This window comes from Phalangium opilio, unplaced genomic scaffold, assembly GCF_054372755.1.
Source record: "Phalangium opilio isolate 3A_F unplaced genomic scaffold, DU_Popi_V2 ptg000024l_1, whole genome shotgun sequence".
Taxonomy (NCBI): domain Eukaryota; kingdom Metazoa; phylum Arthropoda; class Arachnida; order Opiliones; family Phalangiidae; genus Phalangium; species Phalangium opilio.
Genome location: NW_028324155.1, coordinates 2,069,459 through 2,092,023, shown reverse-complemented (window position 1 = coordinate 2,092,023; position 22,565 = coordinate 2,069,459). Strand labels below are relative to the sequence as shown.

The window sequence follows — 22,565 nt, the reverse complement described above, 5'->3', positions numbered from 1 at the left end:
TTTAGGAGTGAAGGGATTTCGATTTACGGAAGCTGGAGAGAAGCGAGGATTGGTGAAAAAAGAATGTTTTTGATGTTGGACTCCAACTTCTACAAGCAAAAATAAAATATCGACGTTCCCCGCCTATAAACTTAGCGATACATCGAAACGCTAGCGCCATCTACACCTAGATCCTAGTAAGATGGATCCGGAAAAGGATGAGGATTTTTTCCATCAGTCAACTACAAATGATCGGAGATGGCATTAGGACTTTGTAAACTTAACTGCTGATATTAATACTGTTTCTTTTGTGTATTGAAGGGTGGATTCCAATTGTACAAGTAATCCTCTTTAAATACATTATTTCATGAAATAATTACTCTAAAGTGGTATATTTAAACCAAACGGATATATCGATCCGAAACCGTAGCAAACTGGTCTAATTTTATAGATTTCGATGTTACGAACGTTGAAAAAATTGTTACGAATAGGTAATCGTATTACCTGGAATTGTTAAATTGCTATTAAACCAAAATTACCCGCATATTTCTTAAAGATGATGTTTTTCTCTTAATCTTAAACCCGATCTCATCTATGGTTTGCGATTCAAGATTACTAGATAATATTACAGGAAAGCATAATAACAGTCTCTGAAAAACATTATTACTTAATTGCGTAGTTTTAAATAATATGGTTCAATATACAGGGTGTTTTTGATATAAGTCTGCCATAAATTAAGGGGGATGTTCTTTGGGAAATCAATTTTGAGTCGAAAATGTAACTTCCATGAGATTTTGCCACGAGGGCCACTGTTTTCAAGTTAAGATTGGAGTATTTTACGGAATACCCCTTAAAATTAACACGATAAACTGAAAAACAACGCTAATTTAATAGAGGGGTCATCCCTAAAACACCGAGTCAAATCGTAACTCGAAAACAGTGACCCGGACAGCAAAATGTCACAGATACATTTACGACTCAAAAACGCCTAATTTATGTCAGAAACACCGTGTATGTTACCTTAAGGACTTGAAAAACAAAATTTAAGGGTAAATAGCGAGTTTAAAATATTTAGAGAAGTCAGAAAAGTGACGACAAAAAGCGTGTAATTAAAACGACACGGAGAACCAAGGCGTTAAGAACGATAAGGCGTTATCATAAAAGACACCATTGTTATCATATAATATTACAACCATCAAGGCGGAAGAAAAACAACAAAAAAATATAGGTCAAACGACCTAAATTTTTCGTATAAAGATACATAGGTGCAGCATGCACACGCATCCTTATGTAAGGATGCATTTTTTTATTCCGAGTCAAGTTTATTTAGGGACAAGGCGGAACGAATACATACGGAGGTGGATGATATTTTGCTGCAACCCCCCAAAACCACAATAAACGATTTTGTCCGCCGTATAGAGAAATGTATCGGTTTTCCTTGCGACGCGAGGCCAAATTTTAAGGAAAAAGCGCTGCCGTCGAATTCTGTACATACGTATAACGTATACGTCAGGTTATAAATAGCGATAAAATGTATGGAAGAGAGTGAGAGAGAGAGGCGAGGTCTCTCGAATCGGACGGAAACTAGCAGAAATTGACAAGACTGTGGAGGCCCTTGTTGCATGCGCCCACTAATATACGGTGGAAAAAAAGAGAGAGGAGCTCAGTCAAACGTTCCCCGGACTTAATGTCTCATGACCCTCGCTTCATTTGAACTATTTTGCGAAAGCAGCTCGAGCTGGTTTACCTTTATAACTCCCCCTCCTATAGGCTATGTTGCACTCCCTGTAAAGAGTCGTGGAACCGCGACCAAAAATATATTTACGAATAAGAGACGTTTAGCTATTACCGTTATAGCAAACGAACTCGGATACCTAAGGAAGGTTATACGCGTCTCGTGATATATTTACCGCTTTTCAAAAAAAGACCGAAAATTTAAGCAGCATTTCTCAAATAATTTTATGTCAGAATTCATCATGTATATGATGAGGATTAGTTTTATTAATAGGGGTCAAGTCGGAGGTTTAACGCAGCTAGGGTCTTAGTCTTACCATTCAACTTAATAGTGATTGGCAACCTCTTAATAATATAACTGCCAAACTGAAGTAGATATTTATGGTAATTCAACTTCAAAGTTCGATTCTAATATTATTAATCGTGTAGATAAAGGTCAAGTTTCAAGGGTAAAAATGGTCGAAAAATAGATTATATTTTTACGAAAACATGACTAGCGCTTTTCATTTGCTCGCTTATGTAAATCAACTATGATAAGTTCATTTTAAGGCTTTAGTCGGACTTAATTTTAACGCAGTAAGCTTTACAAATAACCCAACACAAGTTCGTCGCTCCGTCTCATCTAATGAAGGTCAACACTGAAGTGGACGTTTTTCAACTTCTTCTCTCCAAGCTGTAGCGGGTAAATATATTCCAGTAATTTTGCGTCAATCAAAAATATTGGAGGGGAAATCTCATTAGCTAATGGAGAAAAGGTATAAGAGAAAAATCGAGCGAGCGAACGCGATTGTCAAATGTTTATGTGACGCGCGGACACGGGTTCAAAGTTCCTGACACCATTTTCACGCGCCAAGACGGCTACCCAGGGACGAAGTATAACTCGATTAGCGGCCCGATAGCCTCGTAGCTTTCCCGGGCAGAAAAAAAGACGTATCCGTATAGTACCATACGTCTCTAGTCTTATCCCAAGAGAAAACGCGACGACACTATAGCCTATACTGTCATCATCGCGCCAAACGCGTAAAATGTCCCGGAATATCCTACCACTTTTTCGAAGGTAGCTCCTCTAAGTTATCTATTAAAGTGTTACGGGGCAAGATAGAAGAAGCCCCTTTTGACAAAAGTGCAGGGGACCTGACTGATAGATAAGGATGATTCTAGAATCTTCGTGAAACAATGATGAGGGTCGAACCCTTGCTACGGTACATACATGGTGTGTCCCGTGAATTATCACGCCCAAAGGTCGCGTTGACAGTTTTAGTCGTCGACGCCAAAGCCCAAGCACGTAAAAGTCGTATATCGCAGAGAAGTTTTCATGCAGACAGCGAATTTTCGCTACGGGGAAGTAAAGCTAGCCTAACTCGGTTACACGGTTATATCACCTTTTGGTATCGCTTACAAGTACCCAGTACATATATATAGTCTATAAGTATACGTACGTGAAAGATAAGGGGGTATACTATGTCCCTTTATAGGTGCCGTGCAGGGGTGTATGGTGTATAAACACTATACATACCACCTCCAGGGGGTGTCAAATATACCAAATTTATTTTACAACTATGACGGCATATTTTGGTTAGACTTTCACAGTTCCCGTAATAAATTTGCTTATTAATAATTCCACGTCTAGTTATAGAAAACTAATTTATAATTTTTCTTATTTATATTTCTTCTTTGAAATATTACCGTCGGCTCTACTTTCAAAATAATTTTAAAGAAATAGTGAAATGTGTAAGAAAAGATCGTTATTTATATTAATTAACTAATATTTTGGATTATGATGCTCTTTTGATTTCACGTTTTCAAATATAGTTAATGTTGATAATTTTTAAAGGGATTATAAGCAATTATACTTAGATCTCGTTTCAAGGGACAGAGAATAGAATTTAAAACCCTATTTCATCTCAAAGTCCCTTGTTATCTAAATACCTTCAGTTAAATAGAGAAGTGAAAATAATCACTGACAATATTTGCAAAACGATAATTTAGGGCGCATGCGTGGTTCTTCTATATACTTTTCAATATATTTAATTCAATATTCCTTTAGAAGCAATTTTACTCATATTCCACATGCACGGCAACTTCAAAGCAATATAATATCAAACTAATTAAAAAGACTCGGAGCCTTGACGGGATTTCCTATGGGGTTTATACAAAACTATAAAACCCGGCGTAAATTATGCAAATCTATGCTAACACGTAAAAGGGTTGAACCGTTGGAAATTATTTTGAAAAGAGAAACCGAAATAAGGTTAGCTTGTTGCTTATTGCTCATTGAAATATGAATTTAAAAAAAATAAAATATTGGGATTAGCATTTAAATGGAATCTACATCGATGAGTTAAAGTCAAGCTCACTTCAAATGCCCTCGAGATTCATAAATGCTAGTAAAGAGAAGCTTGCTAGAAAGATTAATAAAACAAAAGAGCCTTAAAAAAGCCATGCTATTTGTTCAAAATATGTAACGGGAAAACTATATAGGGGGATAAAAATCAATACCCCAAGCACGTCCACTACAAAAGAGCTTCAAAACACGACGGAAGATATAGGTAATAAATTATTAAAGGCTTATATGCTCTCGAATACACCAGTTATTCGAAAATAAAAAGGGATAAACAAAGCTATGTAACATTCTGGTTTTATGATTACCCCCAAACCCAAAATGCCCAATTCCAAGATATACACATTGAAATTATTATTCTATCGTCATTGATACGATTAGAAATATAATGGATTTGTGTAAAGCTGACCGAACACGTATCAACCATTTTGGCCAATGTCAATCACATTGGTAGTTGACGTTGATAAGTAGCGCGAAAACACAGTCCTCAACCTTATCAATATTGATGCTGTTTGTTGAGATGGCCATACGATAATATTAGGCTTTATATGTCATGCACACTATAAAGATAAGTTAAATCATTTGTGGTACCTGTATACGCCTGGTCCTAGCCATCTAGCCCTAGCAATCGAACTAAGTTTCCTAAAGTAGTCTGTTTTAAAACTATTAAAATGACCTTCATACTTTCGATCCCAAAGTGGCATATGATCTAAATATTGTGATATTATTTACAAGCATTTGGATATGTACTGAAAAATATGTATATAGAGCACAAGATCTAACTATCCAATAGCCAAGTCTTGCTGGCATCCAACACGCGCTATATTTTTTATCTACAATATTTATGAACTCATATAAAAATCTACAACTATCTTCTCGTGCTCCTTCCACTCATTCTTGGACTTCTTGGTTATACCTTTTTCATTTTTCCCCATATTTTTCTACTAATATCAAACAAAACTACGAGTTATTGCGCATAAAGAGTTCGCCATATTGCTGCCTCAGCATCTAAGCACGTGATTAGACGTTTCCTAATTGGCTAGTTGCCTCATCAATCGAAGTTGATGTCGACCGCAGTAGACTTGAGTCTACTGCGGTCAACCATCAATATTGATCCTCAATTTAGTTGATATCAACTAAAATGAACGAAAAAACCGTCAATTTTAGCGAAAATTGATACGTGTTCGGTAAGCTTAAGTCTTAAAGATTAATTTAATGGGATTTCGCGTTAAGTTTAATTGAAGTTTCTGAATTAAATGATAAGAAAATGATCGAAGTTAACACGAGAGATATTTGTTATAGTGATGGGCAAAAACCCCATATATGATATCGGTTCGAACTTAATTTACAGATTTTTTTGTTATTAATGGGTTCGAGCTTAAAGTAAAGATTTTACCCATTAATTGGTTCGATATTTAACGATTTATCGATTAAAAATCAGTAAAAAACCGGTTTATAATCAATAACAAAAAGGATAATGACATTAAGAATATTCGGACATTAGTACATATGAACAAGTACTCAAATGCTTAAATACAATAAAGGTGAACCATAATTTCCCTGCACTAAAATAAAACCTTACGGCGCTGTTATTGCCTATAAATTCGAACCCCCTTTTAGAGAGTATACAGTATATCTATAGTATCTATGCTAGGGTCCAAGTATGGTCATAGCCCTATTATTAAACCTTATCGCGCTATATAGAGGCGAGCGTTGGTTTCGTAGGTAATGGTTTAAGATAAATAAAATAGACCACGGTAGTGGTCCCCTTCTCAACCCCTATCCGTATAGTTTCTCTCGGATATTATCTAGCGATAGAACTCGGAGAAAAACGTCGGTTGCAGAAAACTTTTCAATATAAAACCGGGGCCCAAGATTATCTCGCTTTCATTAAGTTCAGGAAACGAGATAACGAAAGGAGCACGCGATTTTTGCCCAAAACGGCTTGTATAACTGGGGAGAGAACCTTATTCTTCACTGGGAGTGAAAAAAAATGGTCAGAAATATGAGAGCATAAAGAAATATTAGTTTTCGTAGTCATATAATATCCTTAGTTATAAAGTATATAGACTTCTTGCAAAATTGCAAAAGGGGCATTCATTCTTATATGGTTAAAGATACCCTCCGAACTTATGTACAAATAAGTTGACCCCAATTTTCGCCATCTTTGGTTTCAAATTACAAAAGGGATGAAGTGAAGATAAGATGAAAAATTGCCTTTTGAAACTAAAAGGTATACTTTCTTGTAACACATATGTTACTAATTCCTTGTTTCAGAGGCCAATCAATGTTTGGGAACCCATACCTCCGTAACTAAATGTTGTAAACACCATGTTCTTTGAGTCTTTAACCCAGTTTGACCCAAAAGAACACAGCACCTTTCAATTATCAGATACACCAGGCTGTATATCAACATCAGTCAGGCTGTTGTCCATAATATCGTTTCTTCTTTTTTAATTAGGACTAAATTCTTGCATATATTTTGGGGGGTAATTTTGCAAGCTGTCTATAGAATTTTGTAAGGTATGCGAACTGCAGCTCAGTTTTTTTAAGGTGCATGAAAAGGTAAATTGTCGGCGCGCGCTTTCAAACGAAGGGTATAAAGTTTCGGGCTCGTACTGCAGGTGGTACCGAACCAAAATGCCAGAGACTTGACGGATGAGATAGAGTCATGACTACCGGAGGCTGGCTCTCTCTCTTTCTCGGGCTCTGAGATAAATTTCCAGGGAAAAAAGAAAAAATTCCCTGAACGTCGCCGGTATCCCGTGGCGGTGTGGCGCCCGTCAGGTATTTTTTTTTTTTTTACTTTTTAACTTCGATCGAAGAGAACGTCAATTTTAAAACAATGGATAGATTTTTTCCCTTCGTATTTCGCGAAGTTTGGTTGGTTCAGTAAGAATGTCTCGTGCTTGTATACGGTACACGTGATGGGTTTCGAAGGGGGATGGATGTTTTTCTGGTTTTAAGAGATGCTTATCTCTTTAAGGTCCTTGAATTGTTGTTTTCTTTAAGACATGTCGTTTATAATTTAATATCGACATAAATTTCAGGAATTTTGTCCGGGTATCGTTAATTATATTTAAAACTCTGGGATAATTGGTAGTAACGCAAAATCATGTTGATATTATCTTGACCCATTTCCTCTCCAAAAATTAAAGTATAAAAACTTTTACTTTAAATATGACCACGTTGGTCCTTGATTATGAAGCGAATGTTTCTGATGAACATTTTGCATATTTATTCGGGCACTGATTGTAAAAATCCTAAGTATTTAGTATAGTTGGAAAGGAGAGAAATAGGACTATACTCAAATGCTTATAGAACCAGAGTTATGGTCCTAAAAAGTTAATTGTTTATGAACAGTTCGGTTACTTACTCGAGTCCTGATTATTGTAACCTCATATAATTCGAAAGGAAAGAGATAGGGCTATTACAAACTCGTGGATTTACATTTGTCTCGTATAAAACCAGAGTTACGAGCCATCAAAGTGGTATAGGACCACGTTAACCCTATGGAGAAGCTTTGGAAAACTTAGACCAAATGCCCCTGTAAGTTCGCTATCTGCCTTACGTTAAAGCTAAGGGGTTGGAACACTTCTACAGGCGCTGGAAATAAACCCACATGGAAATGGAAACCACACATATTTCGAAATAAACCATACAGCGTTACTAACATCGAGGTGAAAATTAAATTTTTCACGACTCGGCAAGCATTAAATTCGCCGACGCTACGGAATTTTCGCGTCGCCTATTTACTTCGCATACGCGAGATTAAATTACTCCTGTAGTTAATTTAATTTAGTATATAGGAAAATAAGGAAATTGTAAAATATTTCAGAGTCTGCCGAGGGATTAGGCAATAAGTTACGCCATCCGAAATACTTTGGCAGTATAAAGCTAGCTGCGGGTAAATCTAAGACCTTAGTAAAGAGGCTTACCTACCAGGGTTCAATACTTGTATACAGATAGAATCTCGTTCGTTCCTCTCTAAAGATATCTAAGATTAGCCCTAAGGCGAAAAGGGCCAAAAATCGGAGTGATATTCGTGGAATTTCGTTTATACCGATGGCGTGCGGCTCTACATGGCTTTTCATGGAAAAGTTACGTATAAGAGTGTCTTGCCCTTATAGCTCGAAGAGAATTTTCCGCAATTGTTACCCAATTAGCAACGCCTAATAAACGCGTATCGCGAGAGCGAAAGGCCTACACAACCGTGTCCCAACCGCCCTCCCTCCCCACGCATCCGTATTCGTTCTTAACAAGCGTCTACGCAAGAAGAGATTGGGGCCAATGCGTTTGCCAACCCGAATTCTTATCAAATCCCCCCTTCTTTTCGACTATTTTCCATCCTCATGATCTCTTTCCGGAAGGCATCTCCATCTTCACCATGCAGCGTCGCGTTCCTTCCATGGCAGAGTCGAAGCTAAGGGCAGGTAGTAAGTACCATCGGGAGTGGAATTACGTCAGATTCGGAGACAGAAAGAGGAGTCGGAGAGAGCGACAGTTAGTGGGAGGCTGCAGCGAGAATGGATTGGGAGCTATAGAAAACTCTTCATAAGCGAGTTATCGTGATTACTAGGCGGCCAAATAAGGTACGCTCCTTCGAGTGAGAGAGATGATGCATAGAGAGAAGAGCGGGAGCAAAGGATGGAGGGAGGGAGGGAGCAGGAGGAAGAGGAGCTACGGATGGTAAGCGGCGGGTGGTTATTGACGAAAAAGAAAAATAGAGAGAGGAATGAGAGATGGGATGGAGAGACGCCGCCGGCTTCGTCGCCCTACGAAACACTAGAATCTTCTACTAATTAGAAGGGAGCGGTAACGGGATTTAGGCCTAGAACCTTCGCTCTTACATAGGCTGTTTCGACGTCCGAAAGGTATAGCTAGGACATATTGGGCTGGATAGGAGCTAAGAGTATAGGGTATTATATTACGAAAGGCTTGGAAAAGGCGCCCTCGGGCTGCTCTACTACGGTAATACCTAGTAATAGCCAGTTCCGGGCTTAAGCCCAGCTAAGCCTTTTCTGTACGACGATCAAGGGGGGAGAGAAGCCAGCTATGCAGGGTTATACACTAGAGAAGTACGTAGTACGGTCGGAAAAGGGAGAGATGGTTCCGCTCGGAGCGGAGCTGATAATGTTTAAGCCAATGAGAAAAGGGTTCGGACTGCCAACGTAATTCGTTATCGCGCCCGTCGGCCAATAAGAAGGCGGCTATCACGCCCCCGGAACCCCCGGGCCCCCCTTTTTGCACCCTTCATCCGGAGAGGAAGCTCCCCGCCCTTTTATCAATAAAGTTACGTGATGGAGTAGGTGGCTGGGAAGACGCCAACTCCGACGCCCTCGCGCCCGCTCCTAATACGGCTTCTAGAGCCCGCACCTTTACACGGCGCCATTTCCAACTCCTAACCCCCTTCTTCTTCCCCCCTCTCCCCTCCAAAAACCTACCTTCCACGCTACCCTCTCCCTCCTTAAGGTTCTCTTCCAGCACCCTATACTTTCAAAAGAGAAGAGAAGAGAATTTTAGGATCTTCGACTAGCGAAAGAGGCTGCCAGATTTCTTAAGGGTCTTCTCTCCGGGATCGATATTTTCTCTCGCTTCCTTTCTCATTCAACGCGCTGCTGCATGCTGCTGTAAGGTTGCTGGCGAAGAAAAGCCATTTGGAGCAGGGAGAACTCCCAGAGAACTAGAATTCCTCTTTTTCTTTTTTACTTTTTCTCCTTATCTCCCGAGACGTTTCTGATATTTTACCTCCTCTTCCCCTGGCTTAGAAAAAAAGAGGGAAGAATCTCTATAGTATCCTTTTCCAGAGTCTTACGAGACAGCTCGTATATAGAATGCGAAGCTCCTAATAACAACCTCAACTTCCAAGTTTTATAAAAAGCTTCCACTATATATTATTTTCCTAGTCTAAGCTAAAAATCCTATTTCGAAAAAAAAAGGAACGAAAGAGAAATTCTCAAAAACTTTTCGATTATTTTTGTTTTTTTCCTAGAAAAGAGGAACTTTGGAATGTCAGTTTGTAGGCCTACACTCTGAAATAAGAATTGTTAGAATAAAATCATCGAATATTCAAATTAAAGATTGACAAGGCTCGATTGAGTACTTGCTCATTTAAGAAAATATCTAAAAATTCATCAAGAAATTAAACTAAAAATGTAAAAATACGTACCATTTCGATCAAAACATAACCTGGCAGTTCAGTCTAAACCAACGCAAAAAAAAGTTGAAATAAAATTTTTCAAAATATTTCCTAAAACTAAAGTAATATATTTAGAAAGAAAATCCATCTCAAAAACGAGGCAGCTCCTGTAGAAGTGTTCCAACCGTATTCCCGAGTGTTTTACGGGAAAGCAAACCATCCTCGTATAATCGAAGCTCTCCAGGCGTTAAGCCATTATCATTACCGACTCATCGTTAAGCTAATAATGATTCACCGTCGTCTGCTTTAGCTAACAAACAAAACGGATTAACGATGAGGACTAATCTAATTTACGATCGGGCAAGCAAGCGAACAAACCGAACTAATTTGACAATAACGACGAATAGATTAACCTAGATGGATCAACAAAAAAATATATCCTTAAAAGAAGATTCCAGATGATAAAAATGACCTCTCTTCGGGGAATATAATACACCTGTTGTTAAAAACCCTAGAGGATGAAAGAAAAAATAGGCCTAAAGATCTTTCACGTATACTGTACATAAAAGGATGTCTACAGGAACAGCTAGGGTACATCTAGAAAAATCGTTGAAAATTGGTATGACAGGAGCATAGCAGAGTAACCAATGATAAAACGAATAGTACAATACAATATTTCGCTTTACAGGGAGGGTTAGGTATAGGGATTCATTGTCAAAAGCGTGGTGTGGTCAAAGACTCAAAGCCCGGCGTGTAGTATACGTCGTACGAGCCAAATAACACGAGAAAAAGGGAGGTCGAACCTTAAGGGACATATTTTTCCACCCATCGAGTTATAATAGAGGGAGAAAAGCATCACCCGTACACGCACCCAAGCAGGGTCTGTCTTTTCAAAAAAGTAAAAAATGTATATAGTTATATACGGTAGGTATATAGGAGAAGGTTGTATGGGGAGAACATTTTTTTCTTTGTTGGAAATTCGAGCAAAACACGCGAAGAACGGGTCGATATCAGATATGCCTACTTCAGCTTCAAAATATCGTAACTAAACTTCAAGACGAATTTAGTTATTATTCTCTTCGTAAGCAATGACTATTTTATGTTTTTGTTAATTAATAACTCAGATATTATTTTACCTACTTGACATTCGTGCTTGGTAATAGGGGTTTGCCATATTTTTATATATTTGTTATGTTAGGATAAATGTCACGAGACGCAGTTTAGTAACGAGAACGAACACGTCAATCATTTTAGACTTCTGACCTATTTTTTTCTTTTTCTTTTGGTTATTTATAGTGCAGACTAATTTTAATTTAGAGGTTTCAAAGACACTCTTTTACCAATTTAAAAAAATACGTTTGTGAATTTATATTTAAAATCGGCCTGCTCCTTAAAAATAGGTTCATAATTGCACTATTACTGTCAGAGAGTTTTAAGAATTTGACCAAAAACATCTAGGCCTAAGGATTTAAACTGTCCTAATATCTTTGAAGAAAGGCACCAAGAATTATTTTCAAATTGGGCTTAAAACTAAAAAAAATTGTGAAATTAAAGTGTACCGTTCAGGTCTAATTTCTTAAAACTCTTATCTTAAAACCTGAAATCAATATTAAAAATTCTCAAAACTTCACTTATTGAAGTTACTCATCTTTCCCTTTGAAGATACAGGACATTAGCTTGACACCGGTCTCCAGGTGGTTGCTGCTATTTTGCTAAAAATGGGGGAGGGTTATTCCGTCGTCTTGCTACCAAAAATTTGAAATTTCTCATATAAGTACCCCGTATATGGCTTCAAAAAGAGCGCCCCTCACGTACCCCATCATAACCTCCTCCTATATAGCTCATCTCTCGTAGCTAGGGCACCCATGATCATGGATTGATTGACGCGCTATTCAATAGAGTTATAGATCTGTAGATTCCTTTTTTTCCTCCAATAGGATGTTACATCCTCGAGGAAGGATCAGACTAGAAGCAATAAGGGGCAATTTTTCCCAGTCTCCCTTCTTTTTTTCAAATAAAAAAAAAAAGAAATCCCAATTTTTCCTCCATCCCCTAAATGCCCATTCAGACTATAGATTAAAATCTTACGTTCCTGTCGGTCGTCTGGTTAATTTCGTTTTGGTCACGTCGGTACATCCATTTTCCTGTTCAGACGCGCGAGCAGACGACTTTTAACGAATCGCGTATGGTTTTGAATACTAAAATATTAGCCGAATCCAAAATGATAAATAACAAATAAAAACCAAGTGCACGCCAAGATTTCAAGAACCCTAAAATTTTCCATATATCGTCTGGTATAGCATGGCTCACTCGATCATGCGCCAGCATAAGACGTGATCGAGTGAGCTATAGATAAAGAAAAGGCGCTAACGAGGTGGCACTGAAAATTTTCAAACTAAACCCGTGAATATTGTTGTGTGAACAGACTGAGCAAAGCGAGCGACTTGCACCGTAGTGAAGGTACGACTTTAGTCGAGTCTGAAGGGGCATTGAAGAAGAAATACATGGGATCGAGTCAGCTACTTTTCTGTTTATAGAATTAAGCTAGGGGGTATATTCCAATTTTTTTTTATTCCTACGCCCTTCGTATTTGAGACTGTTTATTCCGAATATAAAAGAATTTTAATATCTTGGGGACGTATATTAAAAAAGGGAGATTTTTAGATATACGTGAGTTGGGTATGAACGAATCGGTTTCATTTTTGTTATTAACTTCAGGATGCTTTATCATGATCAAAGTGATACCGAAAAGTATAGAGAATAGTCTGATGATTAAAAGTGCCGAGTTTCAAATTATCAATCGGTATAATATCGAAAGTTGTCTACTAAGGTAAGTTCAGGATAATATTTTCAGAAAATTCGATAAATGTATATTACATGTTCGAATATGGGTTAAATGAAGCTGTCTAACTAAAAATATATAGTGTAATATGGCCATGTTCAAAAGCCTTCTATCACGCCGTATTTTGCGTTACCATAACAAAAATATTCAAGTACAAACAGTGAAGTATCAATACAGGGGTATACCTAATTTCGTCGAAAACACATCGAAGTTGCTATTTTTAGTTAATTATCTCAGTTGAATCTAATTACTATTAGGTAAAAGCTATTTATAAACAATAATAATGGCGTTTTTCTCAGTATAATTAGACATTATCCCTATTTTTAGGCCAGTTTTCTTACATGCGCCTGTAAAACATGGTACCGCTATACACTAGTGTATTGCAGGGAAAATAACCAAATGTTATACAGGGGCATAAAATTTTGGCAAATTAAGCTTTGAAAGAAATGTACAATTCCACAAAAGTCACTAGCCCAAAATGATTTAAAAAAATACAAAATCTTAGTATAATGACTAACTTAACTTCCTTTGCGAAATTGATTAAATTTGAAAGCTTTTAATGGCGTAATAATTTAAGGAAAAGCGAATAAACGCGATACCATTAATCAAGGCATTTTTAATTGATAATGCTAAGTAGCTAAAATATGCGAAGAGAGAAGGTAGAATCTGCGGCTTAATACGCTTAACTCCTCGCTTAATTCTAGCTTTTCGATTGGCGGAGCGATTTCGCGGAATCCGTGCATCTAAACTCATGGCGAAACTGAGCCCCCTAAGGTAAACAGTGACGGATATTATTAATAATATGCAAAATCAAATCCCGACGTTTAGAGCGTTGAATAGAAACTCGGAGCGTGCTAGATGACTGCTAATTACTTGTTTATGTAAGCGCTAAAGTTTTCCCCTGTGACGTTGGTTCGTTAGGCTTAGAGTTGAAATATTCTATCCACAAACTATATAGTAAACTTTACATCGCGAATTATGATTTTTACGCTTATTGCATATAGGGTAAACATTCAATTTGAAATTTATGTCAACTCGGGTACTAATTAATTATACACGATAAACATTATATTATACCCGAATATGAATAAAGGTTAATAAATCCCTGCAAAGGATGTTAAATTCACTAACGTGAAACTTGAAACGCTAAACTAGTAATAAGTTATTTTGTCATTTCAAGCGGCTTCTATGGAAATTTAATGATAATTTAATGTAATTTTTTTTGGAGCATTATTTTCTTATATTATTAGTGCACAGAAGACAATTCCATCTTAGATAATCTCAAGGCTTTCTCGGTATCTTTAAATTTACGACATTGCAAAATAGCTAATCGTGTTTTCCGCCTTAATTACGGCGGTTACTTGTAATCATTTTAGTACTGCCAATTAAGGTTAATTACGTCAAAGGTACACTGATTACGCTAAGTGACTGAAATCTCGGCAATATACTAATTTTTAAAACCTTATTAGCCTTAACAAATAATTCAAGAACGCTTCACTTTTGCTGTATCTAATAAAATTTGGTCAATTCAATACCAATCAGCACTAACACGTTAAGGGAGTATCAAAATCGACCCATAGGCTTTCAAAATATAAAGGAATTAACTATTAAATTGAATAGGAGGGTCAATAGAGCGTTTTTTTATCTTTGAAAACGTACCAATCTTCTTAAAACTGATTAGATTTAATACTCCTAAAAGTGCATCATGCTCTTTGATAAAGTGGAAAATTATATTAGATCAAAAGAAGGTTGGCGGCAAAATAAATGGGTAATGCCAACACTCGCCTCTTGAGACCCTGCGATAAACATTATTCGCGATTGGCTAAGATGGATAGGAATCGTTCGAAATAATGTGCCCCTCAAATAAACCAAACCAAGTCTTAACATTAAAAAATAGGGGGCCAAGTTGGGGCCCTCACCGAAGAGTTTTGAACGGTAGAAAAGAAGGTCGTATAGTTTTAAATGTAATAAAACTATTATTAAATTATGTACAAAATATTCTTGGGTGTTTTGTGAATGTAGGTCTATTATTTTGTTGAAAATATTTAAATATTATCTCTAGCTATATAACCCTAGTTATTCAAAAACCGCCAATGCGATTAAACGGAAATGGAATAGACCATAGAAATGAAGAAAATACTAAATCTTAATATTAGATTTCAGAAAAAAAAGACCGAAAAAGTTGCAATTCATATAATGTACCACATACTTTAAATTTCTGTAATTAAAATTCGAAGATTGAAAGATCCTTTTCTAAGGCTCCATCTACAGATTTACACGTATTCATAGGCTATTTTTGGGTCAATTTCTTAACTCCGCAAATTGAACGTGTAGTACGCGAGGACCCCACTCGGTCAACCCTGACAACAGTTACTAGATAGTCTAGTCTAGATTTCTCAATAAACAGGGTCCAAAAATAACATCGTGATTGCTAGAGAGAAAGGACGTTTCTGTGAAATCACATGATATACCTATTCCCGCGTGGGCGCAAGACGATGGAAGGAAGGAACGAAGGCATCTCTCGGAATTAAACCCTCGAGTAAAGAAAGATATATCCCATCACGCTGATGGTACGCAACTCCCCCGGGAAATTGTCGTAGCGAAAAATCTCAGAGTGCAGCCTAAGTTCCCGCTTATAACCCTAAGCTCTTTCCCAATATGGATGGACACGACGACGGTCAAGAAAAAGAAGTAGAGTAACTAGTCTAAACTAGATTTTCTTTCGCCGTTGGTCTACGGGGATAGAACGGGAGAAAAATAGATTAAGGATGGGAAAAATCAGCGCTGGCGAGAGATTCCCTTATGGCGCCCACATCAATGACCGAACGCTGAGTGCTCAAAACGACCTATAAACTCCCACAGAATATTGCGTTATTGAACATTTTCTAGGAACTTTACAAGATATATTGGAGAGGTTTCTATAATTGGTCGTCTTAATTGTATCAAATTTCGGAATTTCAACGAAAGTCATAACGAATTTAATGCGTAATAGGAGCTCTTTAATTCTAATGAGGATTTTCAAATGTATCTGCAGATTCATTAATTAGAATAATTGGCCTTTCGTTATAGACAATTAAGAAGAAAAGAGGACAGGAAAAGTGATTATATATGTGATACCAGGTGACCCAACGTAGCCACAATATTTGTATAATTTTTTTCTTGAGTTATTGATAAGAAAATTTTGGATAACGGCGAATTTTGGGAGAAACTCGTAGATTGTGAAAAACCAACATTATACATGGTTAATTTTACAGTTCATGTGCAGCTTAAAGTCTTCTTAACGCAGACGTTTCGGATATATAGCTACATGGATTTTCCATTTACTATACTGATAAAATAATTCAGTACTTAGAATATCAAATTTCCTTTCGACTAAATCCCACATCATTAAGATAGATAATTTGGAATCCCCATTGGCAAAACCCACCGGCTTTATATAATTCTAATTTTACACGATTCTAGGAAAGGAATCATATACATAAATAAACGAAACTCCATATACATGCATGCATGCATGAGGTTTGATTAGAAGTTAAACCGTACAAACGCGTTATCAAAGTATATGCTGAGAAGAGGCATGCAGAAGCAGATGTTGTTAATCTTTTAGTATATACATTTAAAACTCGGTAGCAGGGGAATTTAATAGGAAATTATCGCTTGAAATATAAATATCACCCCAAAAACGTTCGTCATTTGGTGTGGGTAATTATATTCCAACAGAGACCACCCCGCGATCACCCCATCAAAAAAATGGCTTTTGTTTCGAGGCTCTGATAAGACGAACGCCCGTTCAATAAGCAGCGCGTTAAAAAACCGCACAAGTCGTTTTTGCCTGTCTCTCGTTTTCACCAATGGTTCTCATTAATACGTGTTTCGAATAAATAATGACCGTGGCAATCAGTTGGCTAAATTGCCCTTTTATCAACAGCGGCGCTGCATGCAGCTTGTCTGATAAAAATAATATCCGCAAAAACTAAGAGCTAGAATGTAATAACTAAACGCAACTTAACTCGTAATTGCTATATGCTATATACAGGGTGTTTCTGATAAGTCTAGCATAAATTAAGGGGATGTTCCTAGGGTGAACGATTTTGAGTCTAAAATGTAATTTCTATCTCCATTTTGATTGCCCTAAGGGACACTGTTTTCAAATTAAGATTGTCCAAAGTATTTTACGGATGACCCCTTAAATTTAATTAAAAACTGCTTTAGAAAATGATTTCTAATTTAATTAAAGGGTCATCCCTAAAACACTCATCAAATCACAACTCGAAAACAGTGGCCTGGACGGCAAAATAGAGATAGAAATTACATTTCGACTCAAAATTATACACCCAAAGAGCATCCCACTTAATTTATGCTAGTAGACTTATCAGAAAAAACCTGTATACATAAATATACAGCGAGAATATCGTACAATTCACCAGATATTTTCTGTAAATTTCAAAATTTAAACATGTTAAATAAATTTGGTTGCGCAGTAACAACTACTTCACTAAAATTTTACATTATCAATTGCTTGCCCATTAGTGTACAAAGTTTTGTAAAGATACTATATTTTGGCTCCAATGTTTACTATATCTCTCTTATCTAAACTGTATATTTAAATGCGTTATTACAGTCGTATAACGATTATTTTTTTTTTCATTATACGTTCCCCATGTACAGGTAATTTTCGAAGAAAATTTGTTGGGCGTTGAAAATCAGTCGTTCTGGGATTAAAACTTAAAACCGCGAATTTTTCACTGATAACTGACATGCACGGACGGACGACGGCGCATTGTATGACGTTTCCGCTCACGCTGCATGCTATGCTATATACGACTCGAAATTTGATCCAAGAAATAAAGAATGAAAACACACTCCCGTTTAAAAGAAGCCCATTCAGATATATAAAGAAAACGAGAAAAATGGACATTCCAAATTTCTCCTCTCAAATAATAAAACGTAGATCAATTTAAGAGTCAGACAAAAAAGATCGTGGGCCATTTCAGAATCAACCGAGCGTTGCGGACCGTTTCTTTTTTAGACAAAAACATCACGGAGTTAGTTTTTTTTTAGAAACTATAATGGCACCTTTCCGTCTTGGAAACCGTATTAAAGACAATGTTAAAATAATAGGGATGTCATTTCTCTATTTTACTAAAATAAATATATATACCAATCACATCTTTTTAAGTAAGGTTGTTTCGGCGGTAATAGAGTAGGAGGGTTCGTGTTGTAACTTTGAAAAATGTCAATTAGCGTCATCTGCTTAGTTATAATCACGTCAATTAATGCCAGGTTGTTAAGGAGGAGATGCTTATGTATATAATCGCCGGATCTTTCAAACTGTTCTCTTTTTTTCTTACAGAAAAGAAGGAAATATATAGCGCAGCGGATGTAAGTCATTTGGAGAAACTATACGTATCCATCATTGTGGGTATATATACAGTTTCAGATGAGGATTGTAATAAACAGAGGAAGAGACCAGCATATTGCAGGCAAGGAAATATTCCAGTCACTTGTTTCCCAACCAATTTGGATAAAAGTTAATTTCAATTTAAATTAAATATGCTTCGTTTCAGCAAAATAATTTCTGCACTTTTGGATGTCCGTGTAATCTGGTTTAAAAGTTAAGCGCAGTTCGACGTATTCGTACCATATTAGGTCTAAATTTTAGTTGAATTTTTAAGCTGATTATCATCTACCTTACTCTAAAAATTTAACAAACTTCTGGATGCATGGTCGAACCATAGGTCTAAATTTAACATAATTTTTAATTTGATTACTGGGCCTATCTACCCTATTCTAAAAAATTTAATTAAATTTTGTCATAGACTGGATTAAATTCTATTTTTTTTGGAAGTAAGCAAAATTTGGTCTACGGACTGAGAGAAATTTTGCGGATAGTTTTCTATAATATCTTTCTATCTCCCTCTTCTATCTTTCAATAGTGTTGAAAGGAAGCCCCACCTTTGAGCTATCGCTATTGGTAGATAGGCTGACAAAGAGAAGGTCTTTTCATTGGATGGAAAAGCCGCTACTAGGTTTATCAATAACGTCTATTGTTAAAAAGTTACTCCATAATATTCTTCTATTGAATATCTACCCTAAAACCCGGGTCCCCCACCTTGACACTCGAAATGAGACGGAGAGAGAGAGAGAGAGAGGGAAGAGGACAGTGAAGAGGATGAAGACTGTGGAGAGAAGCCCTGTCATCTATCAATCCTGAAGATAAGCCCCTTCAAGCCTGATTCTACGCTTAGCATTTAGTCGATGCAGGGAAGCCAAAATTTCCCAGAAGGAATTTTTATTTTTTTTTTTTGAAGAAAGCCTACACCAGCGACGAGTAACTTCTTCTAACGCATTTGTTTTTGTTTAATGCAGGAATATTTCTACGGTACTTAAGGCGAAATTAGAGAAAATAATGAGTGAGCAATCAAATTACCATTAATTGAAGAAACCATATAAATCTAAATGGTTTTTAAATACATAGTTTTCAGACTACCATACCATTTGTTAATTCAACTTGATCACTTGACAACTTCCGCCTCGAAATTGCCAAGCGGTCAAGAGAAAATTGAGAATGTATGCCATGTTTGTGTATGAATTTGTTAATTCAGCTTGACAACTTCCGCCTCGAAATTGCCAAGCGGTCAAGAGAATATTGAGAACGTATGCCAAGTGTGTGTATGAGTTTGTTAATAAAACTTGATCACTTGACAACTCCCGCCTCGAAATTGCCGAGCGGTCAAGAGAAAATTGAGAATGTATGCCATGTTTGTGTACGGAATTGTTAATTCAACTTGATCACTTCACAACTGCTTCAAAATTGCCAAGCGGTCAAGAGAAAATTGAGAAAGTATGCCATGTGTGTGTATGAATTTGTTAATTCAACTTGATCACTTGACAACTCCCGCCTCGAAATTGCCAAGCGGTCAAGAGAAAATTGAGAACGTATGCCAAGTGTGTGTATGAATTTGTTAATTCAACTTGATCACTTGACAACTCCCGCCTCGAAATTGCCAAGCGGTCAAGAGAAAATTGAGAACGTATGCCATGTGTGTGTATGAATTTGTTAATTCAACTTGATCACTTGACAACTCCCGCCTCGAAATTGCCAAGCAGTCAAGAGAAAATTGAGAATGTATGCCAAATGTGTATGAATTTGTTAATCAACTTGATCACTTCACAACTGCTTCAAAATTGCCAAGCGGTCAAGAGAAAATTGAGAACGTATGCCAAGTGTGTGTATGAATTTGTTAATTCAACTTGATCACTTGACAACTCCCGCCTCGAAATTGCCAAGCGGTCAAGAGAAAATTGAGAATGTATGCCAAGTGTGTGTATGAATTTGTTAATTCAACTTGATCACTTGACAACTCCCGCCTCGAAATTGCCAAGCGGTCAAGAGAAAATTGAGAATGTATGCCAAGTGTGTGTATGAATTTGTTAATTCAACTTGATCACTTGACAACTCCCGCCTCGAAATTGCCAAGCGGTCAAGAGAAAATTGAGAAAGTATGCCATGTGTGTGTATGAATTTGTTAATTCAACTTGATCACTTGACAACTCCCGCCTCGAAATTGCCAAGCGGTCAAGAGAAAATTGAGAAAGTATGCCATGTGTGTGTATGAATTTGTTAATCAACTTGATCACTTCACAACTGCTTCAAAATTGCCAAGCGGTCAAGAGAAAAATGAGAAAGTAAGCCATGTGTGTATGAATTTGTGAAAAAAAAGTTACCAAAGCCTCACTAATTTCGCGAATGTCCCTTAATTTTTTTCAACAATTTATATTGACTATTTCAATGTTTTCCAAGTTTGTATGAACCCTGACAAATTCCTTTATTCCTTATCCATTTAGAATTACGCAGTCTTAGCTAGTTTCATAATAGAAAAACTAAGGTGGAGAAAAAAGGGGCAGGAAGTAATCATTCCCAATAAAACCATTGATTTGCGTTTCCCAATTAGGTATTTCTTTTTCTCAGCGCTAGAATTTGCAAAATACATTTGGTGGAATTCAAACAAACCGCAAATGGCTCGGTCAAGTAAAAAAACTAAGAAGGCGGGGTCCGACAGTGCTAAGAAAACCCTTGGTTGACTATTTCAGACTGAGAATGCGTAGAGAGTTTAAAGAAATATAGTTCGGGTAAGCCCTAAATCCTGGTCATTTAAGGTTAATAAATGACCTTTCACACTTCCAAATTCCGTATCAGTAGTCAACTGTTGACCTAAAATGAAGCACTACCCTCCCTCTCCAAAATGGTTACCTTAAAACAGTACTTAGAGGTTTTGCCTTGTTGAACAGCTACAGGTGTCACGTAGTTATTATTTGTACTGTTCAGTGGGTGATCTAAATCCATCGTTGATTTCATCCACCGTCGCTTATTTCATGTTGATATAGCTTTATTTTACAAAATTTGCATCACTGTAAATTTAAAAAAAAAAATGCTAAGTTGAAAAAATTATTTTAATTCCAAAAATATTTCTAATTTTCTGAAAATAACTACCTAATTTTGCTAAATTTCTATTCATAATTAGTTTATCTAACTATTATTTACGCTATTCAACATTTAATCGCAATTAAAAGCTATTTTAATTCCTTAATGTAACGTTAGATTGGAAAAATTATTTTAATTCCAAAAATATTTCTAAATATCCGAAAATAATTATCTAATTCAGCTCTATTTCTATTCATAATTAGTTAATCTAACTATTATTTACGCTATCCAACAATTAATTGCAATTAAAACCGATTTAAATTGATTAAAATTTCTTGATTAGCTAATACGACTAAACGCCTTCGAAGAATAGTTTGAAACTAGGCTTAAGAATCAAGAGTTGCGCAGAAAGCTAATTTTCGTCCAACTGTACCACTCTTCACCCCCCCCCCCCGAACTCTGCCTAACCTCTCCCATTTGAACCATGAACCAATTTTTTTAATGTCTAGTAAATCACTTTGAAGTGGTTTATGGCTTCCGGACCAAAATTAATTACACAATTCAAGCCGAAAACCTGTATTAGGCTTACAAATCTGGTTTATTAATAACATTATTAAGTTTAAATCTAAATAAAATGGCTAAATTTAGTCTAAATTAACGAAAATATTTTATTATTACCAAGGCTTAAGGATATCAGTCCATTTCGCTTAATTCTTTCTTTGCAACAAGTGCGACTGGAACTTTATTTTCAAATTAATTGTGTTCAAATATTATCTCGAACTCGTTAAAAGGCGAACTTCATTTAAAATAATGTTAATACTTGCGTTTAAACAACAAAATATAACCGCTCATGACAAAATTGCCGAGCGTCTCCCGCCGAAGTCGAAAATTTTTAACCCTATCGGTTGCCTAGCAACCTGAAACGAATTGGCCAATCACAGCTCGCTCTAGTTGTATAGCGGAAAAACAATATGGTCAAGACCAGCAGAATAATCTCAATTCCTCCAACCCTCCCCCACCCTAATACCGTTTTCCAAATTTCCATTGCCACCATGGAGCAATATTAAATTAGACATAGATACATTTAAAGCAATTTTAAAGGGAC

The 22,565-nt window shown here is 36.6% G+C and overlaps 1 long non-coding RNA gene across 4 annotated transcripts; it reads left to right on the top strand.

The window, feature by feature from the left end:
- Positions 1–1,564: 1,564 nt before the first annotated feature.
- Positions 1,565–22,150, top strand: LOC149692101 (uncharacterized). 4 transcript variants are annotated; one of them, XR_016382618.1, is made up of 3 exons: positions 1,565–2,084; positions 2,143–2,395; positions 17,704–22,150. It is a non-coding gene; the product is annotated as an uncharacterized LOC149692101 (long non-coding RNA). The 4 variants fall into 4 exon arrangements; XR_016382620.1 differs by having other exon boundaries at positions 1,565–2,395; positions 17,704–18,882; positions 18,972–22,150; XR_016382619.1 differs by having other exon boundaries at positions 1,565–2,395; positions 17,704–19,448; positions 19,514–22,150.
- The last annotated feature ends 415 nt before the right edge of the window (positions 22,151–22,565 follow it).